Source organism: Astyanax mexicanus, chromosome 6, assembly GCF_023375975.1.
Source record: "Astyanax mexicanus isolate ESR-SI-001 chromosome 6, AstMex3_surface, whole genome shotgun sequence".
Taxonomy (NCBI): Eukaryota; Metazoa; Chordata; class Actinopteri; order Characiformes; family Acestrorhamphidae; genus Astyanax; species Astyanax mexicanus.
Window position 1 is genome coordinate 31,002,662 of NC_064413.1, and position 15,806 is coordinate 31,018,467.

Below are 15,806 nucleotides of genomic sequence, written 5' to 3' on the forward strand. Positions count from 1 at the left end.
TGAATACTGCCAAAATGTAGTGAGCAATTACATCCAACAAACCTAACAGACCACGTTTATTTTTTAAATGACTGTATTAGACGTTGCAGGGATGGTCATTTTAGGACAGGGAGACCAATTATTGGAATATTATTCCCCTCCAAACCCAGAAATATCATTGCTTTCAATTTAAAAGACAAAGAAATCTTAAGGATTGCTGCTTTAAATTAGTTTTTAGCCAATAATTTAGCTGAGTAATTTTGCCGGCTAAAACATGTACTTTTGTAATTGTATGGTAGATGAAGGCTTTTAAAACCCTATAAATCTGTATATAAAAGTGGTAAAGTGGTATTTGAATGTTTTCTCTTACTAACATTCCACCTAGCACTTTCAAATGAGCACCAAATGAACCACAAACCACAGTGGGGGGATGTTAAATCAGATTCCAATACTGAACACTGCTGAATATGTAAAGATAATATAGTTTGTATTTAGCTTGTTAAATTGAATAAGGAATAAGGGCTTGTTAGTTCAAACTATGAGCAACAGAGGATTTTTTGACTCAAGGTAAAGGTATTTGCTCAGAGAATGTGTGTGCGTGTGTGTGTGTGTGTGTGTGTGTGTGTGTGTGTGCTGGAACAGTGGTCTCTTGTGGCTTCTCTCCTCAGCTCTGCTGAACTCATCCCCAGCCTGCAGTTCTGAGCTGAATGGAGTAGCAGCACTCTCCAGTGCCTCATTTGCCGCCTTTATCTTTTCACTCTCCATAAAACATAATCAAATATGCCGACCAACCTCACATTCAGCCCCATTTGGTGATGCTCGTTTGCTCTATAGTTCAGTTGTGGGAATATAAACTACAGTTCATTGAATAAATGCATTTTTATCTCTTCGTTTTGCTTGAATTAGAACTTCATAGATTTTTTTGGATCAATGTTTTTAAAATCATCAGTCATCTCACTCTTAAAATCAAAGGCGCAAAAAGTGGTGGTATGTGAGTGATGGCACAGAAAGGACTGCTTGTGGAAATGAGACAGGAATTTGTGGAATCTTAATCAGTTTATTGAAATGTTATCATAGAACCATTATTTTGAGTGAAGAACATAACCATTTCAGAACCCTTATGTTTATGAGGGTAGCTGAGGCAAATTGTTTGTAGATATTCTTTATTTGTTACAGAAAGTGGTTCTTCTGTTTCTCTGCACACCTAATGGAACCACCACAGAGCAGGTATTATTTGGGTGGTAGGTCATTCTCAGCACTGCAGTGACACTAAAATGGTGATGGTGTTTTAGGGTGTGGTGCACTGTGTACGAGTGGATCAGACGCAGCAGTGCTGCTGGTGTTTTTAAACACAGGGTCCTGTCACTGCCCACTCTATAGCTACATTCACACAACAGGAAAAAATGGTCTAAATCCAATCTTTTATACATCATATGTGGCTGAGCTGTATCGTGTGAACACAGTGAATCTGATATTTTAAGTTCTGATTGGGTCACTGCAATATGTGGTTTTATAATACATATCTGATTTGTGGCAATGCAACTCTGTCTGAACAGCCATATTGGAATTCATGCAATTCATGCAAAATTTAACATTGACTATAAAATGAACAGAGCAGTGAGTTAAGGATTTGAGGTAAAATGTTAAAATGAGGTAAGAGAGCTCGTTTCCTAATCGGATTTGGTCACAAAAATTTGGGCCACTTTTACCTGCTATGTGAACGTAAAATATTAGACGTTCCTGCCTAGATGCTTCACCCTGTAGATGTAGTCAGAGACAGAAGTTAATCAGTTTTTGCTCAGTTTGTGTTGGTGATCGTCTAGTCCTTTATCAGTGGACAAAGGATGCTGCCCTTATGGCACAGCCCACACGATGCTGCTGATGGAATATTCTTAGTCCAGCAGTAACACTGTGGTGTTTAAAAACTCCAGCAACACTGCTGTGTCTGATCCACACGTACCAACACAACTCACTAATTCACAAACACAGGACCGCCATATCAGAAATCGACCCTTATGCTTTTATGCTTTTATACTTGGTCGGTGTTATTTTTCAGTTAAATACATGTTTTTAATTGTCATTACATTTCTTCAACTAAATGGGCCAAAAGTGGCTGTCTTGGATGATGCCAATTTTATAAATGAGATGTGTGTTTGTTGTATTTTTAATAGTTCTATTTAAAGAAATGTTATTAAGGGAACATAGATATGAGCCAAGTACCATAACTATTTTAAAACTCATATTTTAATAAGCAAAGCATAGCGTAGATAAAGTGTGTATAGTTTCAGCAGAAAGACATGGACGTAGGTGTGGGTCTTGGTAAAGGCAGAAGTAAACCTCGCAAGAAGGTTAACAATAAATGAGCCCAGGCTGCTGTGCAGGACAGACACACTTCACATTTTCCACTTACATTTCCTCACACACCCTGCTAATAACTACTCTTCAACATTGAGAGTAGCTCAGTCAAACTGCGCCTACCTGCCAGCGTCATGTTGAGTGTGTGTGTGTGTATATTTAAAAGAGATAGACTAAGAGCTACCTAAAAAAAAATACAATGAGTATATTATCGATTTATTGTACAATATATAGATAGGAACTTAACCCCTTAACAGCCAGGCATTTTTATCAATTTTCTGCCTGATGTTACACGCCTATATCTTGCAGATTAGGATTTTTTAGACAAGCATTTCATAAAAACATTGTTTAATAAGGAACATTAATGAAAATCCTAATTGTAATTGCAATAATGAAAGTAAATATTTTTAAAAATGTAATCTGCAACTGTTAAAATACAATGAATAAAAAAAAAACATAAAATTGCAGCTTTCCTAAACTTAATTTTAAAATCCTTTTTTTCTGAATACAAATCAAACAGTTCACATCATCCAAACCTTTTGTTTTTGTTACAATTGTTGTTTTTATGTCTCTGTTTAAAACAAAACTTGTGGGTTGAATCATGAATTCAGATGCTAATCTGAAATTATGGTATATAAGTGGGGTAGAGAGATAACAGGCAGCATCAAGTGTTCTGTAAGATGTTTTCAGAAAAAATGTTTTTAGAATTTGAATAACTTATTTTATTGCTGAGAAAAAGAGGCTTTTGTATCACCTAAACATGTAGCTCATAAATGGGCCAATGCCTATTTTAATCATTTTTGTTGACCTTGATATTGCCTATTACACTATATTGCAATAAGTATTCTCTTACCTGCATTGCAATTTTTTATGTAAAGCTTGGATGCAACTGCTTGGCCATGGAAACCCATTCCTGAAGTTCTCTACACTCTATATTATTATTCAGCTAGTCTGAAGGCCATATGTTTAAGTTTAGAGGTCTGTAGAGCTTGGAGGTCTGACTCTACAGAAAGTTGGTAACTTCTGTGCACTATGTGCCTCTGCATCCACTGACCCGGCTAAATTGCTCTGTCATTTTATGCTGACAGAGAGAATTCCTTTGTTTCCAGTCACTTTCACTTTTCGTTATAATATCACTGACAGTTGACTGTGGAATCTTTAGTAGTAAGAACATTTCATAAATGGAATTGTTGCACAGGTGCTACATCCTATCACAGTACGACACTGGAGTTCACTGAGCTCCTGAGAGCGATCTATTCTTTTACTACTGTTTGTAGATGCATGCCTAGGCGCTTGCTTTTATACACCTGTGGCCATGGAAGTGATTGGATCTGGTGTTCAATGGTTTGGATATGTAAACGAAAACTTTTGGCAACATAGTGTATGTTCTTCCTAGCAGGGAAAGATAGCAGATTAATGAATGAGCTAGCATGTTAGCTTTGTTTACAAGCATCTTCTCATTTATTGAGGATATTTAATTGCAATTCCAATGTTTGAATATTCATAATATTTAAGATCATTGATCTTTAAAGGGTGTAAATATGTTATATAGCTTACAGAGCTCTGGAAAAAAATAAAAGACCACTTAAAAAAGAGGAGTTGCTTTGATTTTACCAAATTGAAAACCTCTGGAATATAATCAAGAGGAAGATGGATGACCACAAGTCATTAAACTAAGCTGAACTGCTTGAATTTTTGTACCAGGAGTGGTATAAAGTTATTCAAAAGCAGTGTGTAAGACTGGTGGAGGAGAACATGCCAAGATGTGATGATGAAAAATGTGACTAAAAAACAGGGTTATTCTGCCAAATATTGCTTTCTGGACTCTTAAAACTTTGTGAATATGAAATTGTTTTCTTTGCATTATTTAAGGTCTAAAGGTTTTGCATCTTTTTTTGTTATTTTAGCCATTTCTCATTTTCTGCAAATAAATGCTCTAAATGACAATATTATTATTTGGAATCTGGGAAAAATGTTGTCTGTAGTTTATAGAATAAAACAACAATGTTAATTTTATCCGAACATATACCTATAAATAATTAAAAAATAGTAACTGATTTAGTAACTGAAGTGGTCTCTTAATTTTTTTTCCAGAGCTGTATATTAGCATTATATCAGTGACATAAATGGTCAATAATGAAAAAAATCATAAATCATTTATTGTAATTATTTCTGGAACAGTCAGTTGCATATAGTTTTTGTAACAGGCTTACCAACGAGACAGTAAGAAAAAAATAACAATGTTTACCTATTTAAACTTTTACAACACCACACTGGCACACATGTATTAAGTATTATATCTGGTTAAATAATGCTTAAGCATATCCACATGAACGTGTGAACTAAACTGATGAGCATAAATATGTTTTATAGCTCCTGTTTTACAGTCTCTCATGCACACAAGAGAGAATTAAATGGTTTTCTTCCTGATTTAGAGCTACAGGTGTAGCTTTTCTCCCACATTAGCCACCCTTCATACATCATAAAATCATATCCTCAACAACACATGGCCCTACTGTGCGAACCACCATCAAACAGCTGAGACACTGATAAAATTTATAACTAGATTGAAAGAAATGTTTATTGGATCAGTTTTGAAATTTGTTCTGCTGACGCAAGTGCAAATTTCACAGTGAACGGCAATTACTGGAGCCAAGCGCTTCAGAAAGCTGGGATTAAAGAACAAGTCCCAGTATTTCAGTGTATACTGTTTTTGTTCCTTCATTAAAATACTGTGTAAAATAACGTTAGTAATAAGAATACTAATACTAACATTATTATTAGAATCATTACTAGAAAGCTAAGGTGGACTCCACTTCCAGGCAGTTGCTGCATTGTTGCTATGTGGGTTTGGTATTGGTAGGTGCATAAGGTAGCCATGGTTAATGTGGTGTCCCAGGTGGTTCACATGGTGTTGCTAACAGAGTGCTATATGGGTAATGCAGTGTGGCGAGGTGACTGATGTGGTATCCATGTGGCTCCAATGAAGTTGTTAGTAATTATCAAAGTGTTATTTTGTGATTGCTACGCAGTTGTTAAGATGTCTCAGTGGATTTATATAGTGGTTGCAGTGTAAGCATTAGCCACTGACTACACTAAACGCTAGCTCTTTCGTTGTTCAGAGGTGAGTGTGTTGGCCTTTTGCTAACTGTAGCACTGTTGGAGCAGCATTAGCATTGGCCGTTAACCTTGCTAGGTGCTAGTTCTTTTGCCATTCAGAGGTGAGTATTATTGGACTGTAGCCTGAATGACTACTGTGTTAAAACAAGCCATGTGAGATAAACCACTACGAATAGCGCTGTCAGGCAGCGTTTACTAGCAGATAGCCGCTAATGGTAATGCTAATGCTGCTGCACCAAGCCTTAGTGGAAACCTGGAAATCTACACTTACTGTAAACAAACAGAAGCACATTACTCACCCAAATAAACAGTTTTCTGGTGAGAAATCATTGTAGATTTACATCCAGCGCTCGTTTGACTTTAAACATTTTTTTAAAAAGTTACAGTTTTGGTTACTCAGCTTAGCTATACTTAACTTAGTTACCCCTCTCTTATTCAGCAGCAAGACCTGCTGAATAAGAAGAAAAATCCTGTTCCTTACTAGTGTCGCACAATGTGCCTTATAATGTGATGCGCCTTATGAATGAAAATAGACCAGAAAAAAGACTTTCACCGATGGTGTGCTTTATAATCCAGTGCCCCTTATAGTGCGAGGTGGAGTGACGATATTACCTCGAAAACTTTATGAGAGAAATAACAATAAAAACAATAAAAAGGAGCTGCATAACTGAAGCACTTAAATGGGTTTACAATAGTTAATGTAAGTACTGAATAAGCCACTATTGTAACCATTTACATCAATATTCTATAAGCTATGCATTCATAAAAATATGCACTATTGGTGTACATCATACAGAAAACAAGACTGTTTTTAGTGGTTACTAGTGTCCTACAAATCAACCATGTTAGATATTTCTATTTTCTAAAGCATATAGAAGTGTATAGATCTGTCTGTGCATTAGGGAAAACAAATGTGATGCATTCCAAACTTCACAATCGCTCAGAGTAATACGCCAAGCCCTGGTTCTCCCTTCTTCATGTCTGGTGTCCATTTAGCATGCCTGGGGGCCTCTTCACGTGCGCGTTAGTATGCCTCTTCTCGGAAATGGGGGCTGAGGGTGCAGCATGTTTTGATGGTTTGCTCCATATTTGGTGCATGTTTCACTTTATTTTTCATTGCTCCTGACTGGCTCTTTTATAGGCCTGCCGGCTGGTCCCCAGGTTGTCGGCGGTTGGTGTATTATCAGTTTAATACATGTGTTGGGCCCGCTGTAGAATGAGGTGTAGCTTGCAGGTCATGGAAAGCTGTAACCCTTGTATTGTCCACATTATTCTGAGTAATGGCAGATTGAATGGATCTATAAAGTTGCGAAGGGAAGCACTCCATGACCCTGTTTGGATCCAGATAGGAAGAGCAGCAGCAGCGATGCTTAATGCTTAATGCTTCATTCTTCCAGAAATGTTTCAGAGCCAGCTGAAATGAAGCATGGCCTATTATCTGTCAATGGGTGGCTTAGTGTGGTGGCTGAAAAATGGGGGGAGAGAATGAAGTTGTCAGGAGTAGTTGTGGGGGCAGAGAAAGCTACCTCTGGCCACTTAATCTAATAGTCTGAAAGCGTAAGGGCACATCTGCAGTTCAGTGTTGCAGTCTCGAATGGAGGAACAGTATTAATTGTCACTTTCTGTCCTTGGTCTTTTGGCAGCAGGACAGCCTGTGCAGGAGCGGGCTGAGACTCATTCGCTTAGACAGTTAGCTGTGAAGAGCCGACAAGCTTGACAGGCTGAGACAAAGGAGAGTAGAGTGTCAATATTAGACAGTAAGTACAGATCACCGAAAGGTCTTCAAGCTAAATGTGCTTAGAGGCACACTGCACTTTGGGTCACTCTTGTATGCTAAACTAATGCATGCCAAAAAACAATAGACACAAAAAAAACTGTGCTGTTTGGCCTAGTGCCCTGTTCTCCATCAGCTGCTGAAGCACATAGCTGCTCACAATTAAAAGCTCAGTGCTGTGACTGAAGCTGGGCAGGGTGTCAATGTTTATACTTCTGGAGACAAAAGCTTGCCGGTGGCCCACTGCACCCAATGAACCGATAATGAACAGGTAAAGTTGAATACATTTCATTCCACTGTTACTATGCTTAAGACTGACCCAGAAACCTTTAAATCAGTGGCCATATGCATACTATTATTTGCATATTTGTGTTTTTGTTGTATTGTACATATAGTGTCTCCCACTCATTTAGATTATATTTTTATTTCTTTTTATTTCTATTTATATATCTATTTCACCCCCACCACTACTGCACCTTGTTTTTGTCTCATGTATGTCTATTTGTGTCCCTGCTGCTGTATTGTACACATAGTGTCTCCCCTTTTTCTTTATTATCCATTATCCTTACTTGCTGTAAAATTGGGAAGGAGAGTAACGTAATTTCAATTCTATGTATGTCCTGTACATATGCAGCATTGACAATAAAACTACTTGACTTGACTTGACTTGACTATTACACTATTACACAGTATGTGCTGTGTATACATACAGTACCCATCAGCCATAACAGGCAAACCACTGTTCTGTGAAGAACATGAATTATGAATTATGTCATTAATTTGGCACCTGTCTAGCAGTGGGATATGTAGTACTAAGCAATTGAACTGTCAGTTCTTGTTGTTTGTGTGTTGGAAGCAGAAGTAAAGGATCTTAGGGAGTTTTCACACCTGTAGTTGGTTTCTATGGTCCGGATCAGTTGATGAGTTACCTGGAGCGTTTCCTTCCTCTGTGACATTTGTGACGTCCAAAGGCGAGTTCATTTCAATTCATGGGTAATCATGAACTCTTATGTGACTGCTAAATGTATTGAACCTTTTCTGTTTAGCCCCCCTCCTAAAAACCATTCTGCATGGACACTGTGAATCAAGCTGAGTGATGTTTTAATATCATTTAGAAGTGAATGGCAGGCAATTTTATTGAGACATTCTTTACATATATACATATTATGTAGGTGTAGTAAGTAGGTGGGGAAAGGGGAGTGAAATGCAGAAAAGTGTGTTGAAAAAAAAAACAAAATGATTTTGGTATTTATATGTGTAAGTTTGAGTAAAATGAACATTGTTGTTTTATTCTATAAACCACGTGCAACATTTCTACCAAATTCCAAATATAAATATTATCATTTAGAGCGTTTATTTGCAAAAAATGAGAAATGGCTAAAATAACAAAAAAGACGCAGAGCTTTCAGACCTCAAAAAAATGCAAAGAAACCAAATTCATATTCATAAAGTTTTAAGAGTCCAGAAATCAATATTTGGTGGAATAACCCTGGTTTTTAATTACAGTTTTCATGCATTGATTGATTCCAGGAGGTTTTAATTAAAAACAACTTGTTCAGTTTGTGCTGCATTGATAATGTCGATGTGGCCGGCTTGAGGATCCCACTTCAGAGGTTGTTCACATGGTGCTTTTTGTAGTCCATTAATAGATTGTTTCAGATATTAATGTTCATGTAATCTTTAGTACATATGGTTGTTTTTAGGCATATTCTAAATGCATTTTGAGTGTAATCTTTGTGTTACATTCTATTCCTTGTAACAAAATATGTTTTTGAAGACAATTTTTATATACAGTATGTGGGTATCCATGCACAGCTCTGTACACATTCAATTCAAGCTAATTTAATGGGCTACTTCTCTCAATGCTCCAGGCCTATAAAGTAGCAAAGATTCTTTATACAATGTGTGGAAAAATTGATTTTTAACTGGACAAAATGTCTAATTAACACTTTAAATGCCCTTCTTACTGCTCTTATGATGTCTGAAGCTCAGTAAAATTACTTTGGGACCATGGCCCATTATCCAATATCACTAGCTTTATTCCAGACTAATTAACTCCTGCTTCTTGGTAATAGTTTGTCTTAAGCATCTCCTCGCTTCTACTTCTCCACCTCCTCCTCCTCCCTTCCTCTTCAGTCTAGTGCTTTCATGACCTGCTCTTTACAATTATATCAGTGTTTCTGGAGGCGCAGGGTTTTGGGAATGGTTCCAGAGCATCAGGTGTTAAGAATGTCAGCCTCGCTAATCTGTGTGAGCGAGGGTTTTGTGTGGGGGTTAGGGGGGGGGTGTTCTATTCTTCTGCTCTTCCGGCGGCTTGTTAACTTAATTGCAATCAAGGTATCAAAAGAGTTTGGTTGGTAGGACAGGATTCAAGCCAGACAGCATTCAAGGTGGAGAGACACTCGAAAAGAATATGCTTTGCAATTACATTCAATGGTTTAACGATGCCGAAACGCTTGCTGGTCTGAAATTATTATTAATTAGACAACACTCCGAGCAACATGTAGCAAGAACAAAAGTCTCCTATGGGCTGACAATCAACAGAGCAAATTTGCTCCTTGATGCACGTAGTCCTTGTCTTACATCAATAGACGTCTTCCCATATGAGCGCTGCTTTGTCATTTGCAACAACGGCTCTGTCAGATGCATAAAGGACACGTCCAAAAATGTTTAGGCTAGCATGTGCTGAGCACAGGCATTTCCCCCTTATACTGATGTCCTACTTCTGAAACCATGCAGAAAACAAACAAGATGGATGATTATCCTCCCAATGAAGTCCTTTAGCTGCACTGACTGCACACTGGGTCTGTCAGAACCGAGGCAGGAGTGAGAAACGAGTGAAATCGTAGGTGTAAAGCCTTTATTCTACGTGTTGAAGCATTCTTCTCCTCCTCAGCAGAGTGCTGAAGTCAGTAAGGTTTGGCAGTAATGAAGGCGAGGCGTAAAACCAGCCCAAGATAAACAGAACATGGGCCCCAGCTAGCACATGCAGTACTGTTCCCAGAGCTGACAGCTGCTTGTGTAGTTCTCTGCTTTTACAGAAATGTTCTCCTTCACAAAAGGATTTCTCAGTATTTTATCTTTCTAGAAGGTAAATAGCATCAGGATTTTGGGTAAAAAGAGCGTTTATGAAAGCTGTGGGTCCACAAACAATGGATCACAAAACCAGGTTAAATCAAAGTACATACTGTATTAGTGTTCCCATAATGCGTATAAAAGTTGTAAGGGACATAGAGGGTCATACAGATGAAATATTAACCATTTACTGTCTTTACTAACAAATCCAACAAAGGAATGGATTCATTTCTTAACTTCGAAATATACACCTCTAACAAACAAATACAAAATAAAAAGGAATGAAAAAGGAAAAGGACTATGGCACTGGGGGCATTGTAAGGGTCTGTCTGAGGTCTTGTTTTCAACCCCCCTCCAATCACACACCATCAAAGAGGAATTAGTTATGTTAAGTTGTCCACTGGGTGTATGTGGTACCCTTGATAATAATAATAATAATAATGATAAAAAATCGCAATAACTTTGCTAATTGTGTTAACGTTTATACAGAAAAATATGCTTACCTTTGATAATTGTACCAAACTCATCCATACATGTAGAGTGATTTACTGATGTGAACTAAAAAGGTATGCTACTGAAAGATGCAGTGCACTTTACTGGATTTTATATTTTTGGATTTTGACATGCATCTACCGATTTGTAACAATGGGACAATCATCTGCAAAAAAAAGTTAAGCAGAGCCTTAAAGGGTTACACTTTTTCTGACATCCTCACAAAGCATTCCTGTGCACTAGCCAGAATATATATATATTTACTTCCAATAATGAATTAGCAATTTCTGTATCTGTCAGCTTGTCCAGAAATGCATGTTTCTAACTGTGCATAAGATTGAAGAGTGTCCGGTTTATACTTCATTGAGTTATTGCATTGTCTGGGGCGTAACCGGCACAAGTGGCCTTTGTTGTTTTGTGTGTTTATACTTCTGTGTTCATGTGTCTGCGGCTCTGCTTCGCTTTGCAGTTTAAAGCATCAAGGTACAGGTGAGGGTGAGAGTGTGTGTACTAAGGAACTAAGCGTCATTCTGTGTAGGGTACACGGCTACATGGTGAAGGTTTGACGCAGAAGTGTAAATTACACTTCCCAACTGCAAGGGGAGCACACTAACAAAAGACAATAGGACATTCTTTGCCAAAAGTTTCTTTAAACCAGTGTTCATCAATCCTGCTTTTTAACATAAACACTGCAACTCTGAAAGGCCTTGTTAATAAACTGATTAGTTGAATCACGTGTGCTGGGAGAAGGAAAATCAATGAATTTGCAGGACAGGGGGGCGCCAGGACCAGGATTAAAGAACACTGCTTTATACCATCAATCTTTTTATTGAGAAGCATTTGTAACAATCTAAAGGATAAAATAAATAAAGTAAACATGTTACACTGTTTAATACATTTTGAATAAACAATAGTAAAGTCAATAGTTTGAGTGTGTCCACATTACTATCCTCATTAATCAATTTAAATCTATTCGTTAATCAGTATCTGTATGTAATGTGGACAAACCCAACACCTGGTGACACAGCAGCTAACGACAACAGCACAAAGCACATAAATACAGGTAAGGATACACACACAATCTGATCTGACTGTTTACATTAGTGTCACAGGCCCATTATTCAGATACTTATCAAATCTAATGAAAGTCTTTTATATTTGAATTGTAAAGATTGGGTTTAAGATATTGTGAACATAGTGCTATACAGTGCAGTTTATACATAGAGGTAAATATGTATTTGATCACTGTATTTTATTACCATTAAGCAATAAAGATAGACATTATAATGGTCTGAGAAATTGTAGGCCGTTGGTTTTCCAGAACGTCTGCCAAGTATGCTATATTATTCTGGTGCTTTTGGCTCTGTCCGTATCTCTCTGGTCTCTTCTGATCCTCTGGAGTGTCCTCATTTAGGATTTCACAGAACCCACATCCTCCTCACACTGGGACAGCAGGATGAGCTGAAAAGTTTAATGACATCATTAACATCAAAATGAAAGCTGGATTCATGGGCAGCAGTAATTAATTTCATTGAAGGCCTCAGCCCCTCAGCAGTCGTGGGTCCAGGACATTCTTCTTTCAGGAGAAATGCAGAATAGAAAATCATTTTTAGTCTGTGAATGGATGAATAGGCTCTGAGAATTTGCCCATGGTGGACACAGCAATGCTCCAAATTCCTTCAGAATTAATGCAGAAATTTCAAGTGGAGTAAAAAAATGAATCTCATTAAATCTGACATTAACAAACTCAAGTAACTCAAACATAAAAACGAAGGCGTAGTAAGGATGGCAATGTTGAACAGCTGTACTCTGAAACATGAGATGTGTTTAGCCAGAGGGAGATACAAAAAAGAACACAGCAGAAAAGAAGAATGGAAAAGGTTAAGAGCAGAGCGATAGAATGACAAAAAAAGCAGACTGTGAATGCTTTCCTTAAATCCACATAGTTACATTTACGATTACGTATTTTTACTGTAAGATTAAGTGTTTATGGCAGTTCTTAGTAAATGTTTAAACACAAGTAACATCCTCCTTATTTCATTATTTTTTTTCCGTCGATTACGTTGACTATACCCACAAAGCCATGTCTTCATTTTCTTTAATTCACATCCTCTAATCTGCCTCTTCCATGGTGGGCCCTGAAACAGTCTGAAATCATTAGGAATACCCAATGGACTCGCCACTAGTCCATCACACAGCACCACACACCCATTCACTTACACACTCACACCTAGGGGGCAATTTAGCATGACCAATTCACCTACCATGTGTTTTTGGGAGTCCCCACAGGAAACTCATGTGGACACACCAAACTCCTCACTAGAAAAAAGCATTTCCTAAAGGAAATGAATTGAAGAATGGTTGTAAAGCTAAATTGATGTCATCCCATTTTGTAATGGTGCTGGTAAAAGGTTGTTAAGTAGTTACTAGGCAATTGCAATTCTAATGCTTAAAGGTTGTTCTGGTGTTGATTGGGGGTTGCTAAATGGTTGCAATGGTATTCGTGAAAGAATGGGTCTCTCTGATGGGCTCAGTGATAGAGCGTGGTACAGTGATAGGATGCCACCTGCGCAATTGTGAAATTTCTGCATATGCTAAGGTGCACACCTCTAAAGTTCATATGGCCTTCAAATTAGTGCAAGAACAGTACATAGAGAGATTCATGGAATGGGTTTCCATGACTGATCAGCTGCATCCAAGCATTTACATCACCAAGCGCAATGCGAAGCATTGGATGCAGTAGTGTAAAGCTAGTCTAAAGCTTTGGATGAGTCTGGGTTTGGCAGTTGCCAGAATGGGACTCGTTTTACTGTATTGTGTTGGGCATTATTATGGTGTGATGTTGGTTTTCTGAAATTGAGCTTGGACCCTCAGTTCCAGTGAAAGGAACTTTTAATCTCTTAGCCTACCAAGAGATTTTGAACAATTTCAGGCTATCAAATTTTGAGGGAATGGTTTGGGGGACAGCACCTTCCTGTTCCAACATGACTGCACACCAGTGCACAAAGCAAAGTACATAAAGATAGGGATGAGCAAGTTTGATGTAGAAGAATTCGACTGGCCTGCAACTTGATCTAACACCTTTGGGATGAATTAGTTTGAAGACTATGAGCCAGGCATTCTCATCAAACATCAGTGTCTGTGCTTCTGAAAGAATGGTCAAAAATATCCATAAACACACTCCTAAAACTGTTGAAGTTTGGATAATATCAAATTAAACCCTATAGAATTAGAATTTCAGTCAATATCATATGTGTATAAAAGTAGACAAGGGAATAATTTTGGCAATATAGATCTGTGTATTACTTTATTTAGCTCAAAAGCCCTATCCGGACATGATTCGTTTTTCAGGGGGTCCAGGGGTAATTTTCTCTTTTATGGGGGTCCTCTCAGATTTTATTCCCATCCGGATTGATTGCTGAACACCGTGGTCCTGCAGTAAATTTAGTCCCATCATGTCTGAGTTTCGTCACCTTGCATTTAATAATATAGATATTTGTCCACTGCTACGCACCATCATTACACTTTGAGTGAGTGTTTCCATGGAGATCCACGTAAAAACACAACATCGAGTGGAAATGGGGGGGGCTACCAATGTCACGTGACCGAGAGAAAAAAAAAAACTCACTGGTCCTCTTGTTTTTTCAATTGCAGTCCTGATGCAAGAGTTTTATCACTGAGTCGAAATGTGAAAGAATTTTCACAGACATCCCCCTGACAAACTAATCCCGTCCAAATAGGGCTAAAGGAAATTTTTATATTGCAGTAGCCCAAGGTACTGACAATCTAATAATATTTTACAATGAATTATAAGCAAATAAAGAATGATACAATAAAATAAAATCTAAGTAAATATCATCCAGTTTTTGAAATGTTGCTTTGTGGTTGCTAGGCAGTGGTTGCTGTGGTATCTTTATGATAATGTATGGGTGCACAAAATTTGGGCCTTTTTTAATTTCCATTGGAAAAAATCTTGCTCTGCAATGTTCAACCATACTAATAATTCTACTGTGGGGAAACCAGTCGGATGCACATTTCACAAAGCTCCAGCACATGCGTTTAATACAGAGAGCAAAAGGAGTGATTAGAAACAATCTCATTCAGTGGACAATCATCTCCTTACCCCTTTCTCTCTAAGTTGCCTTCTATCCCTCGTTTTCTAATTCCTTTTAGCTGTAACTCTCCGTGCCTGGGAACGAAAGGCGCTGAACAGCTTGGTCTGTTCAGACTGGATTAAACAGAACTTTGAAAGGCAGAGCGCATCCAGAGAGACTTTGAGAAGAAGAAGCTGTGATGAAGTCACTATGGCTGCAGATGTTACAATTATCAGAATGAGAATAATACACAACTGCTGCCACATTTTCCTGCCTGATGGAGAGAGACAGAGATAGAGAGAAAAAGAGAGAGAGAGAGAGAGACTTCCTGCTTCACTTGCCAGGCCAAATGCTACAGCCTTTAGCAATTGTGTGTGTGTGTGTTTGTGAGAGGGAGCACATGTGTCTATGTGTTTGAAAAAGAGAGAGAGAGAGTGCGAGTGAGTGTGAGAGTGTACCATCGCGCGTGAGAGAGAGGTCTTTCCAGATGGTCCATAGAAACAAAACTAATTTCCGCTAATCACAGCTTTGGCTTCGGGACTCCCTGCATTCTCCCTTTTTCCTCCTGCTCCACATAACACTGGAAAGATGTAATCTTAAAACAGCTCCAGAACAATTCCTGTCTGATTTGTCACCATGTGTTTTCAGCTCTGTCTGCATAGTCTTAATTATGGCACAGGTCACAGCATCCACACACTCAGCCCACGCCATGTCTTCCACTGCAGCGAGAGTGCAGACAAAGAGCGCTCCGAGCAGAGCGTCTGCACTGCTGTAATTAGCAGGTCATTGTTGTCTTTTTCTCTGCCGTAATAACTAGCTAGAGTAAATATTGCCGTCCTGAAGAAATGTGAAGTGTTCTATATTCATGAGAGAATTTCATAGTCGACGTTTCTACAGTTCACTACTGAACATTTTAA